This window comes from Phoca vitulina, unplaced genomic scaffold (assembly GCF_004348235.1).
Source record: "Phoca vitulina isolate PV1807 unplaced genomic scaffold, GSC_HSeal_1.0 scaffold12, whole genome shotgun sequence".
NCBI lineage: Eukaryota > Metazoa > Chordata > Mammalia > Carnivora > Phocidae > Phoca > Phoca vitulina.
Genome location: NW_022589715.1, coordinates 35,962,010 through 35,981,610, shown reverse-complemented (window position 1 = coordinate 35,981,610; position 19,601 = coordinate 35,962,010). Strand labels below are relative to the sequence as shown.

Here is a 19,601-nt window from a genome sequence, read left to right as displayed (position 1 = left end):
GTTTGTTTCAATATTTGCATTTAAAACTGCTGAAGGCAACTTAATGACAGATCAGATGATGATGCAATCCCATTTGTGAATTTAAATCTGATTTGTTTTAATATAATTTTTACCAAGGAAAGCATGAGGGAAGCTCTGTGCCACTGCTGTTGCTGGTGTTACTTAACCCATCTATTCTTTCTAGTAAAAAACCTGAAGAAATAAAAAACTATTGATCTTTATTTATTGACTTTCTTGTGAGTATAGTTAAAGTTGACACAGATCAATCACAATAAAGTTAAATGGATGATATAGTGTAACATTGCCTGGGGATTGCAAGTGGAGCTTTAATTATGAGAACGTTAACATTTCCCTATATGCAGATTGGGTAAGGGACAAGGATTGTCTGACTACTTAGGGACACTGGTAGTGGAGGTGACAGAATTCTGGCCACTCCACACATTTTTCAGCAAAGTTTTCAGCATCCTGTGGTGAGAGGAAAAAACAGGAGGAAAAGGAAGTCGCACAGCCATTTCTCAAATTTCTTATTAAATTTGTGTTTCACCCTGTTTCTCTTTGAAGATCCTAAGTAAGATTAATATCCAACATTGTCAAGAGGGAGGAGGGAGACACACCAGGGGTGGTGAGGCACCTTGGAAAAGGCAGAATATCAGTCTTGAGCCCTATTGCATGCATTTACCCTGTGCCACATTGGTAGGTCATTTCCCTTCTTCCTTCTATCCCCATCACCTAGCTGTTTCTAATCCATCTAATCCAAATCAAAAAATAATCTCTTTTGGAAAAAGAAAATGTTGCCAATGGAAGAATTCTCATCTCTCCTTTTGGGGTTGAGTTGGAACCAAACTGCTCAGATAGCAAAGTCATCTGACTAACAGTTGTCTCTGACTCCTATGTGAATGAAGATGACATAGTTATTCCAATTAGCAGGGCATGTACTGTGCCTTATCTTTCTAACAATGGGAATTTCTTTACCCTGATTCACCCACACGTGCTCACTCAGTTCCCATTGTAGCCAATATCAAATCTCAGCTAAATATAACCAATTGGTGGAGAGCAAGAGTTACAGATCAACTAAGTGGCCTTTATGGGGATTGAAGCATAAATACCTTAACCTCATTAGGCTAGTGTTCTGAGTCTTAGTGGACTCACTTAGCACCTTGATCCTCTTATGGATGCCTCTTCCAGTGACTGCAGTCCCTTTGGCTACTAATACTAGTTTTGTGTCCAGGTAGATTGGACATGAAGTATTTATAGCCTCATAGTGGAGAATTATGAATCCTTTGTTGGTGGTGCATAAAATACTACCACTTATGTCTTTTATGTTGGTTTTAATTCTAAAGAACCCAGGTTTTAAAGTCAGTAACATTAGCAGAATCTGAGAAAAGTGTATGGCCCTGAATTATATTGTATTCGTGTCACATTTGAAACCATGAACATTTCTGCTGGTGCTTAAAAACATGTTTTCTATCTTGTATATGAGCTTTTCTTTACCCCATCCCCTCCACAAAAACAGAACCTGACAGAAACCATTGTGTACTTATGTAAAGGTGAAAGAAATAGGGCTGCATCTCAGGGAATAAATGTTTCTTTGATTTCCTTTTCTTTTTCAATTGGTTGCCATTAATTTTAAACTTTCCTGGCATTTTCCAGGCAATAAGAAGAGGGAAGGGAGGGAGCTCTGGAGAGGAATTCTGGTCCTTTCTGTAAAGTATTCTCAACTGGTTGTCCATTTTGAAATGCAGCCTGCCTGCATACAAAAAGACCACCACCATTTTTTCACATTCAAAGACAATTGACAGTTGGTCCAAATGCTGGAAATAAGGGTCACAGCAATTTCCATAAGAGGCAGAGTTAATGGGATTCTGGCCACTCCTAATGCTGCATGAAAATACTTAAGTTTTGTGCAAAAATCATTTTAAAGTGCACACCTATATCACCAGGAAAAGAGAGTCCTGATCTCTTTGGGGAGCCTAGAAATCTAAGATGGCTAACTCATTTTTAGTGGATGGTGGCTTCAAGTTTCTTGTTATTGTCCACTTAAAAGGTTTATTGTGAAGCTCACAGTATTTCTCTCTCTCTTTTTTTTAAAGATTTTATTTATTTATTTGAGAGAGAGAATGAGATAGAGCATGAGAGGGGGAAGGGTCAGAGGGAGAAGCCGACTCCCTGCTGAGCAGGGAGCCCGATGCGGGACTCGATCCTAGGACTCCAGGCTCATTCCCTGAGCCGAAGGCAGTCGCTTAACCAACTGAGTGACCCAGATGCCCGCTCACAGTATTTGTCTTGGGTAAGGGGTGAGAGTAAAGAGAGTGCTTGGAGGAAGAAAATTGTTTCTTAAAAAATACCATGTTATAAATACATTATTTTGGAAAGGCTTTTTAATTTATTTATTTTGATGAAAAGGAACTCTAGTTCCAATGCTTCAGTGGAGATATTTGGGGATTCCTGCTTCATGTACTATTAAAAGGACCTCATGGAACTCTTTGGCTTGTTGGTTTGTTATTTTTCTTTAGATTCCTTATTTGATTGAGTATACATGAGTCAGTGTTTGCTTTGCATTCACCAAATGTTGATGAATAGTGTATTAATTAGGATTAGGTTCAGCTGCTAGTAACAGGAAAAAAATGGCAGTGACTTAGGGGAAAAAACATGTGCTTATTTCTCTCTGACATGATACTCAGGGAGGAATGAAGTCCAGTGCTAAATGGAAACTCTGTTCCTCCTGGGCCTTTCAGTTCCCCACTCCACCACCCCTAGACTAGAGTCCTCAACATCTTGATCTCCAGTGACAATGCATGAAGCAAGATGGAGGATGGATGAAGAAGAGAACAAAAGAGAGACGTTCTCTCAAGACAGAAGTCTTTAAGAAGGCAAAGAGACATTTCCATTTTTAGTCTAATGACTGGAACTTAATCACTTGGCCACTTGTTATTGCTGAGTGACTGAAATGTAATCTTAATTCTGTGGGGTCCTGGCTTAATATTCTATTATGGAAAAAATGGGAGAAAAGATATTAGGGTATAAATAGCATTCTCTTTCACAAGAGATTTCCCTGATTTAGACACAGAATACAGCTGAGGGGATATAGGGAAGCCCTACCCCTTATGTCTCCAAGGAATACTTTGGAGAACATGGTATAATGCCAAACATACATGGAATTAGCTGCATGAAATGCAAAATAAGTAACCATTCTATTTGTTCTGTGACAATGTAAAGTTGCTAAATGTCATCAAGAGGGGAAAATACTAAGTCAAAGAAAGCTGTAAGCTCTTTGGTGTAATTCAATCAGTGAGTTTTAGTGAACCAGATTGATGTTCTTCACCCTTCCCCTAAATGTGTTTGTTTATATCAGGATTTTACATGATTATGTAGCTTTAAGCACAAATTCTGTACTCCTTCAGTAGTCCAAATTTTGACAATGGTAATTTGTGGTTTTATTTATGATACCTGTGATTATTTGAAAATAACATCAACATATTTTTATTTGTTTCTCCCTTATAATCTCTTAGTGCCTGTATCTCTCCTTCTGTCTTTATTCACACCTTTTGATCTAGTCTCTTCCACAACTAATACAGAAATTCTTATTCCATTTTGGATAAACTGGAGAAAGGTCATCAGTGGTTTCCAATTGTTGGGGAAAACAGCCAAAACAGCAGTAGGATAATCAGAACCATGGACAGCAACACATGCGGTTCATCTCCACCCCAATTCCACATTCCCACAAGAGCTTTATTAATGTCTACAAATGTTGTGCTAACCCTGAGGCAGTAAAGATTCAAGTGAGAGAGTCTGAAAGGGGAGAACACTGGAGAAAAAGCTAGGGGTAGCCCACATAGCTGTGTACCCACTCCCCTTCTTACCTTCAACCTCCCATTGTCACCAACCGGAATAGTTTATTCTCCTGAACTCTCTCAATCCTTAATTTCTAATATCTACCTCTATTACTATGGAAAATATAGACCAGGGACTTAAGATGGTATTCCATAATTTGTCCATACTAAATTTCTTCAACATCTTAGTGGTTTCAGCTTTGTTTTCAATTCAAGTGAATGAACAAGGCATAATTCAAATTATTTGACATATTGCCAGGATTAAGAGAAATGCCTAGACTCTGAAGTCACTGGGTCCTGCTTATTGTTGCTCACCTAAACTGCAACTTGTTCTAATGATTCTGACTCATTCCTTCTTCACATTCATTCTTTATGTAGTGACACCAGAGTTCAAGTCCTTTATTTTGTAGATAATTAATTTAAAACCCCCCAAAAAATCATGTAAAAAGTTCAAGGTCACATGGAAAATTAACAGCATATTTGAACGTGAATTCATTGTTTTCTGATCCCAGACCCATCACCACTCTGATCTACTCTAAAATAGCACTTCTTTGGGACATTAACATTAATCAGATATAAGGTGGCTATAAAACACATAGTTTGTGGTCACCCTAAAAAATTTTTAGCTCAACTACCTCTCAGACAGAGTACTCAAACACATCATGGCTTTAACTCTATTATTTCTTACTCTTCCACTTGGTACATATTTATAGAACTCTTGAGTATCACATGCTACATATTCTGGGGAGCAACCTACTCCATCTGCTTGGGCTTTATAGCTGGATACTGATGAACCATGAATCAAAGGCATCCATGGAACTGCGAACTCTCACTCAGGTATACTGAGCCAGAGCCCAGTTTGTGAGAGCCCTGCCATGGACTCTCTCATCGGATGCTTGCCTTGGCTAATGGTGATTAACAGGAAAGTGTAACTGTGTGTGCTCACCAAAACTGACCTAATAGAGACTTCTAAATGGAGAACTGACAAGACTCTGGGGTAGGCATAATTTCAGAAATAAAATGCAACAGCAGTTAAAACATAGCACAGTCACTTCATTCCACTTTTTAAAATTCAATGCAGTGCTCTGGGTGTATAGTTTGTTGTCTTATTTGATCCTCAATTTTGCTGTTTTTCCCATCTCTCACTGAGGACCATATCTAACCACATCCACCAAAATTCATAAGAATGCTGAGTTGTCATACAGGAGTTTTACCTCACACTGGGGAGATATTAGTTGATAAGATCCACCTTGTTCAGATTTATTGCTTTAGCATATTTCATGCTAAAAATATTTTTTCTGCCATCTGCTAAGATTAGCACTCTAGTGGTATAATAAATTTACTCACCCTGTTTCTGTGATGTAGTTTGGAACCAACTTTATACTTTATTCGGCCTAATTGAAAATAGCATAAGATAAATGATGCACTTTGAATTTCTCTCAGACATACCATTGTTCATTACTTCAACAGAAGATGAGTACATGTGATTGTGATTTTAGTGCTTCAGTAAAACAAAAGTTCCCATGGCAAAAATACAGCATTAGCCATTGTCATCATCCAGTGGGGTCTCATAAAAAATATTTAATGTTGTTTTGCCCTCAAATGAAATATTGTGTTTCATTTAAATACAAAACTGGTGGCCATCTTTCCAAAATATGTTATGAAAAGAAATATATTTCATGGAAATATGGGACTTGGTATTCATTTACATCTGAGGCTCAAACTTAAGGCCAAATTTAGAATCTGATATATTTGTGGCTTAGTAGGACATGTGGATTTCCTTCTCTGATTTAGTCTTCTGCTTAAGCTTGAGTTGTTTTGGCCATTTTGAAGGAGAAGAAGAATATGTAAGGGGTTTATTATGTGATGGACCCATACCCTTGTGTAGTTTTCTCCAACTTTGATCCTGGGCTTGACCATGAGACTTGCTTTGGCCCAGGGAACAGCAGCAAATGTGATGCAAGTGGAAACTTTAAAAGTGCTTGAAGACTGGGACTTGGAACACAGTTGCCACAATAAGAAGTAGTGGCTAGCCTGCTTGAGACAGGTGGCCAAGCTGACAGACACTAACCCCTAGACATGTGAATGAGGCCATCTTAGATTATCCAGCCGTTGTTGAGCTACCAGATAACTATACTTGCATGCGTGACCCCTGGTAAGACTAGCAGAAAAGCTGTCTAATGGAATTCAGTCTAACTTACTAATCCACAGAGTCATAAGGAAGTAAAATTTTTGCTTTTTAATTTTTTTATTATTTTTATTAACATATAATGTATTATTTGTTTCAGGGGTACAGGTCTGTGATTCATGAGTCTTACACAATTCACAGCGCTCACCATAGCACATACCCTCCCCAGTGTCCATCACCCAGCCACCCCATCCCTCCCACCCCCCTCCACTCCAACAACCCTCAGTTTATTTCCCGAGATTAAGAGTTTTTATGGTTTGTCCTCCTCTCTGGTTTCATCTTGTTTTGTTTTTTCCTCTCTTCCCCTATGATCCCCTGCCTTGTTTCTCAAATTCCACATATCATTGAGATCATATGATAATTGTCTTTCTCTGATTGACTTATTTAACTTAGCATAATACCCTCTAGTTCCATCCACATCATTGCAAATGTTTACTTTTTTATTTTGACTTAAATTTCCCTTTTAATTTTTAAAACTGTGATAAATTGCACATGAAATTGTTTTTGATTTTAATCCACAATTTTCTGAAGTGGTTTGTTATGCAGTAACAAATAACTGATAGAATACATAAACCTCTTCTACCACCAATAAACATAGAACTTTATGAGTAGGATTGAGAATGATGGACAGACTCTTAATCTAGATTAAGCCAAAGTTATGGCTGGATGGAAGTTTCTAAGGAGACTATCAGAAATGTACTAAAGGTCAGGATAAGGGGGAAAAAGAAGAAAACCATACTATCTATTACTGTTTATAAGCTTTATGTACCTCACTTTCCTCTTCTGTAAAATGGGCATAGTAAGGATACCTTCTGATGAGGACTAATCCACATAAAGCACTCAAAACAGGGCTTGGTATAGAGTAAGCATGCAATAAATATGAACTATTATCATCTTTACATAAAATATTAACGTGTTTGGGCAAGTTAAAGAAAAGTCTCCTTACAGCCATGATAGTAGTGACTCATGAAGTCAAAACACAATAAACAGGGGTGGTTAAGACTTTGTGATTCTAGATTAGTTCACAAGTGATGGGCATGTCATGGCCCAGCTGCAGAGAGCTGTCTGCAGATTGGCTACGGGGCCCTTTCCAAATGTCTCTATAGGAAAGTTAGTTTTAAATCAAGTTAACACTGAAGCCTGCATGACGTTTTCACAAGAAACTGTTTACTCCCAAATTACCAGTTTGACCTGTCTCTATACCCTCAGAAATCAGAAAAGAAAAATAGCACATAATGTAATAGAAATACCTCCATACAGTCCTATTTCCCATGCCTGACCATTTCTGTAGTGTAGAAAGATCTGTCGAATGATTAATATGATGTTATGTAGAATTCTTTAAAATATATAAAAATCTAGGTATTTATTTTTTTGCCTCTTAACATTGCAGTTTGATGACAAGGTGATTGCAGGAGTCTATATTTGAGCATGAGTCTGTGAGCATAGGCATACTCAGTGTGTGAAGAAGGCTTCCTCCACATTTCACCAGACATGATGTATTTATTTGCTAAAGGTATAATTTGTATATTGTGGTCTGAGTTTGAATCATGGATATGTTTAAGAGAAGGAAAATGTTGCCCTGATTCTCTGACCAGAGCCTTGAGACTCTATTGAAATGTCACAGTGCTTGGTGAATCTTTCCTTTTTCCCTCTTCCTTTCCCTTCCCCCCTCCCTCCCTGCCTTCTTCCTTCTTACCTTCCTTCCTCCCTCCCTCCCTTCCTTCCTCCCTCCCTTCCTTCCTTCCTTCTTATCTTCCTTCCTTCCATCTTTCCTCTCTTCCTTCTTTCTTCTATTTTGCAGGTATGCTTGACTGGGAGAGATGAGTATATGTTTATTAGAATGTTATTCTGTACTGTTTCTGACTTTCTCAGTCACTAAAAAGTGAAAGCAACATCTTTAACCTTTCTATGCCTCTTCTTATCTCTATAATCTCGGAAACCTTCATAGGAGTGAGGTAGAAGACCAAAACTGTTATTTGTTTGTAAAGCAGTATATCATGGCAGTCAAGAGCCTGGTCTAGAGGTCTGGAAAATCTGGGTTCAAATCCACACCCCATGCTTTCTAGGAGTCTGACATTGGGCAGACTAATTAGTCTCTTTGAGGCTCAGTCCACCACCTGTGAAAATAAGGTTAATAATTGCCACTCCAAAGAGTGGTTGAGATGATTAAATGATTTTGTATAGGCAACATGAATGGTACATAAATAGTGGTCAATGAATGATGAGGATGCTGTTGATCATTTCATTTAATAGAATGTGCTGGGCTGTGTCATAAAAATTTGCAACCACCCACTCTGTCCACTGACTCTATACCACGTATGACTAACTGGAGTAAGACAGCTAATCAAGGATAGGGTTAAGGCCATGTCCGTACATCAGCACAGACCTTACCGATGGCTAAACTCAAGCTCATTGTCACAGTTGCTGTCACTCCAACAGCCTGCTCTCACCCATCCACAGGCCACATCTACACTTTCAACCTGTAGCTTATTTAAAATGAAGAACAGCAGAAGCAACATTTAGAATCATCATGACATGTTATAGAGAAAACCCTAGAGATGATTAGTCTAACCTGCTCATTTTTCAAACTTGTGCTGTCTGTTATGGTAGCCACTAGCTACATGTGGCTATTGAGTAATTAGAATATGACGAATCTGAATTGAAATGTACCATAAGTATAAAATATACACTAGATTTTGAAGACTTAGTACAAAAATAAATTTAAAATATTACGTTAATAATTTTAAATTGATTACACATTGAATGATTATATTTTATACATGTTATATTTAAAAAGCTATTAAAAGGGGCGCCTGGCTGGTTCAGTTGATGGAGCATGTGACTCTTTATCTCAGGGTTGTAAGTTTGAGCCCCACATTGGGTATAGAGATGGCTTAAAAATAAAATCTTTTAAAAAAGTGTTTCTAAAAAGATATTAAAATAAATTTTCCGTTTTAAAGGCTTTTTTTAAAAATGTGACTACTAGACAATTTAAAATTACATTTCTGGTTCACATTATGTCTTTATTGGGCAGCACTGTTTCAAACAAAGCAAATTAGGCATATAGACATGAAGTGACTTGCCCAGGACAGCTCAGCTTTCATCGGCAGGACACAGATGTGATTCCAGATCGCCTAGCTTATAGTGATTTCTCTCTCAGCACGCAACCTTCTTTGGCTAACAGTCTTTTTTTTTTTTTTTTAGACTGTAGAAATGGGTCTCTGATGGTGCCTGGGTCCCTGAAAACTGAGGCTTCTTTGAGAAATACTGCAGCACCTCCTGTGACTGGCTGTGCTTTTTTGTTGCTGTTGCACTGCCTGGGAGACTGTGCTGCTGTTATCCATTTCTTGCGTCGGTTACAGCAATTGGTATTGTATCTAAAACAATTGCTGTTATTAACAGGTTAAGCTGCTGGGATGTTAAAATAAAGGCTGCCCAGCTTTAGTGCATTTTGTTGTAATCATCTCCCAGATGCCTTGTCAGAAATCAATTCAAGTTCAAAACTGGCTGGAATTGGGAGGTCAAGGCTTTGGCAGACTAAATATTTTATCTTCTGCTCATGTCTGGAGCTTTTAAAGATGTGGACTGGGGGCTCTTTTCTCATACCCCATCTGGACAAAGATGATTGGCTTTGCCATTTTGCCCAGGTTAGGACAAGGTTAAAATCAATTATAATCAATTATTAAGAGTCTTCTGTGGCTGCTTTGCTTATAGGGGGATTTTAAAAGTTTCTCAGTTCTGAAACATGCATATCTTAGTTGCTGCTGGAGATGTTGTTATTCTAGAATGTCAAATATAGATGTTATCAGCATCAGGAGTAAATACGCAGAATTTCTACTTCCCATTTCCTTGATACCTATGTTTCAGGACAACGAGAAAAACCTAAAAAGGCTTAGATAATCATCACTGCTGCACCAAGTTGAAAAATCTTGTTACCTTCTTATATGTGTTAGACAACTAGAGCTATTTATAATTTGGTCACACTGTCAAATTATTTCCTAGGAATTTATTGAGAGGCTCTCTGCAGTTCTTATGTGATCATTGCAGTGTAAATACACACGTAACTGCTCAATCTAAGGTAGATTGAAAGAATCATAGATTTTTTTTTAATTTTTTTTTTTTAAGATTTTATTTATTTGCGAGAGAGACAATGAGAGACAGAGAGCATGAGAGGGAGGAGGGTCAGAGGGAGAAGCAGACTCCCTGCTGAGCAGGGAGCCCGACGTGGGACTCGATCCCGGGACTCCAGGATCATGACCTGAGCCGAAGGCAGTCGCTTAATCAACTGAGCCACCCAGGCGCCCAAGAATCATAGATTTCTAATTCCATAGTAATTTTGAGACAAGCTAGATCCAGCCCTACATTTTATGATAAGAAAACTGAGGCTCAGAGAATTCAAATGACTTCCCCAATTCTTACAGCTATCCAAAGGGAGAATTGTATCTCCTTGTTCCTAAATGCACATGTGGTCCCTAAACATCCAAATGAATCTTTTCCTTTTATACGGTACTTTCATATACTAATAATTTTCTTCACAATGATTTAAGAAGAAAATCTATTCATACAAAATGAATATCATTCTGAACCTTAGACCAAGACATGAACTCAATAAACAGAATATAATTTTAAAGTGTTCTCAAAAGGTCACTTAGCTTTATCCTTCATCTCATTTTCCATGAATGGAAATCCCTGTATTTTCAGGTTTCATCCAGACGCAGTAGCTGAGGGTTCAAAGTGCTGCCCCCCCATTCCTTTTTACTCAGAGTCTATATAGAAGGAGAAATCTAGAAAATATACCAGAATTTTTCTAAAGGCATGTCCAGTACCAGCTATTGAATGGAGAGCATGGACTACACGCTGAATTTGTCTAGGATGAGCCCATAGTATTGGCAAATACTAGTACATGTTTTCATAGCAAGATCTTCATCTATACTTTAAAAAAAAAAACACACAATATCCCTAATTTGAGAAAAGAAAACACATGTAATTGGGGGGGTAACCCTTTGAATTTTAATACTTGTTTATCTTTCCATCATCACATACTTAACCATCCCCAAGCTCATGTTGGCAGTAGAAACAAGATGTGGTATATGTAAAGCTTTTACAAAATTAAAATTCTAAAGCCCCAGTCATAATAATTGTGTAGAAATCAATGAAACACAATGTAGTATTCGGTAAGATCACAGTCTGGGCCCAGACAGGCCTGGTTTTATGCCTGGTTCCGCCACTACTAGCTATTTGGCCATGGACATGTTATTTACTGTGCTTAACTTCAATTTTCTCATGTGGAAAATGGGGATACTAATTATGTTAACCTCAGGGAGTTGTTTGAGGATTAAATGAAAAAAATGTCTATAAAACACTTATCACAAATCTTGGAGTATAGTATAGCAAGCTCCAATAAATCTTAACCATAATAATGATAACAAATAATAATCATTATCATTGATAATGGTAACAGCAGCAGCAACCACATTGATAGTATGTATATTCTCTATTTCTAGCATTGCATTATTTTCTTTTGGATCTATATGGGCACATATGGGATAGAATTGCTTCAATGTCTGTTCAGATCAAAAGTTCTGGATTAATTTTTCACCTTGGTTTATTTCACAGCAGCACAATTCACATGCTGAACCCTTCAAACCTTTCTCTGTGTTGAAGGATCATACTGTTCATTTGGATCATTGGTTACATTCTAAGAACAGTTTATTCACTGCATATGCAGGGACAACCTGATTCTGATATTCCAAGCGCTAATTAATTGGTAGAACTTTTTTTACTCTTTCTTTCTGTGTTAAATCTAAGTTTATAGCACATTGTATTAGAACAAGCTTCCAAAACCTTTGAAACCCAGTGGATGGCACAATGCAGTGCAGAAGATGTAAGGGTTATGGAGTAAGACGGACTAGAAAGTTTTGCCACTCACTGGTTGTGTCTCAGGCAAGTCAGTTTACCTGTCTGAACCTCTGGTTTCTCATTTTTAAAATGGAGAAAATAGAACTTACTTTCTGTGATCACTTTGAGTGTTAAAATTAATATAATGCAAGTAAAACTCTTAGCACAATGCTTGTTGCATGTTAAGTGATTCGTAAGTGGCAACTACCATTTTTATTTTGTGTATTCATGCAACTCATAAACTATGATATTTATTTCAGGGCAGTGAATAAATGTTTAAATTATATCCATTCATAGTGTCCATCCAAAAATATTGATTAATTGATAACTTATATGTACCTTATATGTACTAGACATTCTGCTAGACCTGGAGGGAAATAGTAAGCAAGAGAAATAGCCTTAAAGAATGAATGGTAGGGCATGAGGCATCGTGAAAAAGAACAAGTAAACAAGTGATCTCAGTAAATTACATTATAGTTTCATTGCCTATCAGTTCTCATTGGGCTTGGTAGCCAATTTGGCTTGTCTTATTGTAGCTATCAGCTCAGAAGACCACCAGTTTGGAATCTGTGCGTTCCATGTACACATGCTTTGCTTTGATGTTGTGCAGGCCCTTGCCCTTATGTTATGTTTACATAACTCCTCCATCCAAACATCTCAAGCATTTAAAATTGGATCAGGAACCTAGTGTGTAACTTCCTAGCTGAGAAGAAAAACCAAAAATATACTCTACCTGCTAGAGTGTTGACATAGCAACAGATAAAGAAGCTCAAGAAAACTACTCTCCATTCTCAAAGGTACCCTGTGATGTCCTGTTCTTTATTTTTCTTTGCCTGGGTATAGTTTCTTCTTAATTGGTTTTGCATCTGATAAGATGAACATTGAGCATTTGCAGTATGTTTGTCATCTGTTGCCAATTACAAGCCACAGATCACCAGCAGGGCCTGCCATTCTTGCATTCAGCACCAGCCTTCCCCCATTTTATTTGGATCTACTGGCTTAGTACCAGGCATGGAAGCATGGGAAGGAATAATGGAGAATGAATAATCCTGATTAGGTTTCTTGGAGCAGAAAGTGTTTTGAAGAAACAAGTACTCCAGAAGACCCCCATTTCCTTCACCTTTGTAAAAGGAATGCCCTATGTTTTAAATAATGATTCATATGGTATGCAGCATATTTGAAGAGTAAATGCAGAGATGAAAGCTTCTATTTATTTTATACAGTGAAAATAGAAATCTGGAAAAAGCATCTGCTTCTCATTCAAATGTATTTTTTCTAATTATTTAGATGTATAGAGGCATCAAGCCAGGTTTCAATCAACAACAAAGGTCTTGTGTTATCTAAATAAAACCTCATTCCTGAAGCCACTGGTCATAACACTTAAAATAGCTTAAAGATCTCAATATGGCTTTCAATGCAGATAATTATAAAGCCTCGGTCATGAGCAATATTATTTTTGTTTTTGCTTTTTAAATCAAGTCCAAAGGTGTGGACAAATAGTGATAGAACTATATTTTCTGATACTTAAAAACACCAGGTAATTTAACCTTGGTTCTAAGTCACTTACCTTTTGAAGACTAAACTTTGGAATCATGACTTCTGTCTCTTGTTTGTGTTGAAGAAGGATAAAGACCCTTCTGTGTCTTGAGATGATTTGATAATATGGACTAATTATTGGAAACACATGCAAGAAGGTAGTGCCTCAAATAGTGACTGATACAATTATGATTCCCTCAAATCCATGACTCAGAAAATAGAAGAGTCTACAATAAAGAAACTGTTTTTTTCAGAACCACTGTAGCTATTCACAGTTACACACAGGCTAATAGAAACATCGTAATTTTGGAGAGAAATGAATTAGAAATTTTGAGGAAAAGGGCCCTTAGAACCAACAAGTTCTCTCAACAGTGGGTGTGGGTGAATGTGGGAGCCCAGCCAGTGTGGTAGATCTGTAATTCTGGACGGATCTGTGCTATGTAGATGACTCCATAGCCAAAATGAAGATAAAAGCAAAGGAGAGCCTAAATGAAGAAGGAGAGAGCTATCACTGATTGCTTTAGAAACGGTATTTGCTAGGCAATGTGAAAAAATGAAGTAACCCCTTCCTCCATGAGGACAAGGCTTCTAAAGGTGCTTCTCTGCACAGCTCTGACTGCAGACTGGCTCTTAAGAGGGGTCAGTCAGCTGTCTCCTAATTACTCTCAGTAGGGCTAGAGGCTGAAAAGATGTTGATTTGGGGAAAATTGTCTTTTATATTGCCTTTTAGATAATTTTTCAGTATGTTTGTAAATGTAAATTGAAAAGTTTTGTTTTTTTATGTGTGTTTTTTTTTTAAAAAAAACCTTCTATTTCTCTCTGGCTTGCCCACCATACATACCTATTTCAGTCTTGTTTTACTAGCTCCCCAACCTACTGCACTCATGACCCCCCTGATATATGATAATTGAATTTAGGGCAAGGGTCTACATTTTTATATTTTTATATGATTTATAATCTGCCTAATTTCAAAAAGGATTTGAGGTACAAGGATAAATGACACTGGGAGTTACACTGATATTTTTACTCTGCATTTGGCCCATATTCCTTTAGACTGCATACATTTCCATAACTCTGAGCAAGGATCGTATCTGGATGACCTTTACTCCAGAGTAAAATTCACAGAATTGCAGAAGGTAGAAAATGAATTCCTTAGTATTTACAAAATTACCGGAGGCAGATCTGAATGATTTAAATATTCTGCCCCAGTCTCTGTAGTGGTTCTATTAATTATACTGTTTTGTACTTATGACAAGTTTCCTGTGGGGGTGGGAGGAGAGGATGAGATTTAAATTACCTCTTGGATTGCTGTGTGACTTTGAGCAAATCACTGACCACTCTGAGCTCTAGATTCTCCATCTGTTAAATGGGGATAATAAACCAACAGCATCTTTATGATAGGGTTGTTGTGAGGATCAAATGAGATAATGTATATGTAAGAGCTTAGTAAACAATAAGTCACTATGTATTATGCAGTCAGTGTGGGTGAATGCTTTATTTACTTCAATCTCAGCTTCATACAGTGAGAGAGACCAGGCCCTAGCTCTCTGGGATGCTCTGTGAAAAGTGCCTCATTGTGTTTGGGCTTTATTTATTGAATGCATTTGAATGAGCGATCATTCTAAGAGCAGAGAGTCATTCAATTTGATTTCACAATGGGGTGATGGGTGAGGCTGGAAACTACATTCTCAAATGCATTATCCAGAACACAGGAAACAAAACCACTTTTTAAAAGTGACTCATCTTTAATATCTCATAGCAGTTTTGAAATACTTCATTCATTCATTTTTATAGCAAACTCTTAATTGAGAATGTCATAAACCGCTTTGCAGAGAGAGGCAATCATGACCTGGGAAATTAAGTGGAGTAATTTACAAATAGGCTTTTGTCTGGCTGGAGATTTTAGCTTATTCACAGTTTGCCCTTAGGTTATCTTAGCAACACACGCTCCCTTTTCCCCACCCTATCGGCAGTATGTATTTTGGGTGCCCAATATATGCTGAAAATGAAAACAACAACAACAACAACAAAACAGTTCCCATATGTTGCTTTCTCCTGGCCTGCATTACAAAGTCCTTCTGACCCTTTATTCTCAAAAACAAACACTGATCACTGTCATCGTTCTCCAAGACCCTTCATCTTTTCACCTCATCTTTCTACTGTCTATCCAACTATATGGTGCATACAAATATGTTATGAGTGAATGAACTCTGGGCCCATTTCCAGCCCTCCTCCATGAAACCAACCTTGACCCAAGTCAAAAGTGAGTTCACTCTTTTCTTGATTTCTTTACAACTCACAGTCTCTATAATTTGGCCCTTTAGGAAATATATTCTTTTTTCCTTGTTTTAAAAAATATCTTGTTCTTCCTCCTCCCCACCTCAACTCCATTACAAGTTAAATGATGAATACAGTCTCCTAAGTCTGATGCGCTTGGATGAACCCCTAGTTCTGCCATTTACGAGTTGTGGCACCTGGCGCAGCTTGGGGATGATAATACTAATTACTTCACAGGGTTGTTGGAAGAGGTAAGAAAAGAGCTTATATGAAGCATAAAGCACATAATATGAGCTCATTAAATCTTGTTCAAAGATTAATTCATTGATTCTTCTCTAGACAAACCTTCCTCTTTGAGAGGAGGAAGAGAAAACTCTTTTTTTTTTTAATAACCAACGATTCATTTCCCCGACTTACCCCCCCCCCCCCCCACCAAACTCTTGACCCTTTAAACTGTTGGAGATCCTGTGAACTTTCACCTAATTTCGGTCTTGCAGCTTTATCAAATGTTCATTGGTTTCAGTTCATTCCTTTTAACAAACATTAGTTGAGCTCCTATTATGTGCCAGATATTGTGCTTAGTGAGATCAAGAAAATGTTAAATACAAAATCCCTGTCTTCAGATTAGTGAAATACTTTTTAAAGCCATGGATTCATATGGTACTCCTCCCTCCTTCCCCCATATACATATGCTCTCTTAAAAATTAAGCTTGGGAAAGGAGGGAAGAAAGTATCTATGGAGAGGACCCAGTGGATTATAGCTTTCTAGGTCACGTTCAACAGGCTAAACATCTAGGATACTGTTTGTGTAAGATACAAGCCATACCCTACATTTCATCCTCTGGCTATTGTGCTTATTTTTATGTATAGTCACTATACCTTACCTGTTATCTTTTGAGCCTCTTTGCTCTTATTTTATTAGGTATGGGTTCAAAATTTTAATTCATAATTTCCAGTTTTCTGATTTTATATTTCCACATGAAATCCATTTGGTCATAAAACAGTTGATTCAAAAGCAATCATTAGCTAGCCTAACAACATTAATAGTCCACTACCAAGATTCCTGACCAATTTATTTTTTTAAAGGACAGAATATTCATATAATTTTTAACTAGGTTAGAGCAGCTTATTTAGACTGAAAAGATGAGGGGAAAAAAACACATAAAAAGACTGCACTGATGCTGTCAAAGCCTCAGTAATTGTCCATCTCTCTCACTTGCAGTAACAAATAGCCAACGGATTATCACTTTGGTAGATTCATAGAATTTGCAAGTTGAGAAATAGTTATCTGGTCACCTATTCTTCATATTGCAGTGAATAGCCAGCAGCATCAGCAGAACTCGGGAGCTTATTAAGAATGCAAAATCTCAGATCTACTCCAGACCAACAAAATCAGAATATGTATTTTAACAGAATCCTCAGATGATTTGTTAAGCCATTCAGAGTTCTTGAAGTGCCACTCCAAGCCACCTCCACCCCTTTTTTAAGAGATGAGAAAGTTCAAACTCAGAGTTAGTGCAGGCTAAAACTAGAGTCTCAGTCTCCTGATTCCAAGTTCAAAGTTCTCTTTTGTACTCAGGGCTACCTCAGTGGCTCTCTCACTCTTAACAGTGAAAGTAGGAGGCTATTGCCCACTTATTCACTGTAGGTCTGGCCTCGTCTTGCCTTACTTTCCTGGCTGATGATTGGTGGTCTAGAAAAGTAAACTTCAAGATCAGGGAATGACTTTCTCTTTCACCCTGATTTTTCTTGTGCAGGAAGCCATTTGGCATATCATCCCATATCGCATAAGCCTCCTAAATAACAATGAACCCTTAATGAGGCCAGAACTCTTTTTATTGTCATTAACGTTTGTCAGCATCTATGAGAGGAATTTTACCATCTGACATCTTTCCCCAACTCACAGCTCATGACTGTGTGTCGTACATCTCCACTCATATAAGGAGGATTGAAAAGGCTGAGCCAAACCCTGTTAACAAAACAGTCCCCTGAAGGGCTATAATATTGCTCAGTGGTAATATCATCCCTATGCATTTTATCTTGTACATGAAATCTGGGCTAATTATCATTTTCTCCTACAGTACATTTTAGACCATTGTGTTTTTGTGTCCCTGCCTAGTTCATTAAGCAGGGTTTTACAACTCCTCCAGTAACAGGATTGCTATTGACACTTTCATTAGACCCATAATTCAAATGCTTGTCTGCCTTCCAAATGGAAGCCTCTCAGTCCAGAACCACAATCTGGCCACCGACCGTATGTTGGCTTTTAGAACTGTCATAAACTCATCATCACATTCAAGTTCTTGAAGGGTCAAAATCTGCTTTCTTGGTGAACTGTCTCCATCCAACAAACAGTCAACGTGTTCTCCAAGAATAGTCAGCCAAGCTTTTTCTGTCGCACTCTGAAAACTCTTCCAGACAGTTCTCAGTATAGTGCAACTATAACACAAATAATCGTTGCCTGTATTTAAATATTAATTCCCTGCTTCCTTCACTCATTCATTCACTCACTCATTCCTTCTGTTATTTCATCATTTGAGATCAATATACCCAATATTATAGCAGATGTTGTGATGATTTAAAGATGAAGATGGTCTCTGCCTTGGAGTATCTTATAGTCTAATAGATGTGTGTAAGTGGAATGTGAAAAATTTCACCACCAGGTTGCAAGCAATTGGAATGGCTATAATTGTAGATTGCTGTGCTCTGGCTGTTATCAATACTGTTTTTTCATCAGTGGTTGAAATGGAAATAGCCTCAACAAGCCTAGGTTAAACTGCTTATATGTATGAAATATATCACAGACTATAACTTAGAAATGGATGAAGTAGAATGCACAGAAATGATTCCAATGGGCAATAGAGACAAAGTGGGGCTGGATCAGAGACAGCCAGTGCTCTGATAATCATGAAAAACAGTTTGTTTTTTTATTGGTATTTTCTTTTTCTCTCTGACAAGGTTTAAGAAAAGGTCCAATGCAAATATTTGATTTAATTGACAATAAAGCTTTCTATGAGTGTCTACTAGACAATGAAAATTTCTGCTTTTAATGTTTGAAGAAGTAACTTATCTTGGGCCTTTGTGAAGAAGCAGGGACTCTGAACAGACCTATGTAACTTCAGTGTGCAATTGAGGTTTTCAACTTTTACAAATTGTTTTTAGCTATTTAATTGAACATACAATTGTAGAACATATATTTCAAGGTACAGTTAATTGTGTTTGATTTGAAAGGCTGCTGTTTGAGTACTTTGCTTTTGTTTTTCGACCAATCAAATTTGTTTGGGGCAGTTTTTATCTTTATCATATCTTTGCCTTTAAGAAGGAAAGAAAGAGAGGAAGAAATGGAAAAGACAAAAGTATAGTCTTGTACCATTTCTTCACATTCTTTTTTGTTTCTTAGCCTTATGTAAGAATACACTTTAGATTACCTTCCTCCAACCAAACCCATAGCTGGGACTCCTGAAAAAGAAAGGTTCTCTGCTGGAATGGACTCAGACTATTAAGCAGAAGAAGGGTGTGAAGCTGGTGTCTATTGCTGATCAGGATAATATGGCTTCATTTTGCAGTAATACAGCTCTGGTGGTGGAAAATGACTTCAGCATTTTTCCCAGTGCATTTCATTCCACTGCATGTGCCTTCGTAAACATGTCCAATCGCGTGATGGAGGTCAACGACAATGTAGGGTTTAGAAATTGTTGCTTAGAAATCACACTCACTTAAATACCTGAATCTGTCCATCAGCCATGCCATAGCTTATTGCAAGCTTGTGCAGAAGAGTGATTTGCAATCTCCTTGCTTTTCATTTCAAGTAGCATCACTCACTTTAAGCCAGATATTCAGGCCTCTTCAGAAGCTTCCAGGGTGAAGGACAA

At 37.6% G+C, this 19,601-nt stretch overlaps 1 long non-coding RNA gene across 3 annotated transcripts in view; it reads left to right on the top strand.

Annotated features, from left to right (window-relative positions):
• Window positions 1–19,601, top strand: part of LOC116636279 — a 491,383-nt gene that overhangs the window by 368,557 nt on the left and 103,225 nt on the right. The window lies entirely within an intron of this gene.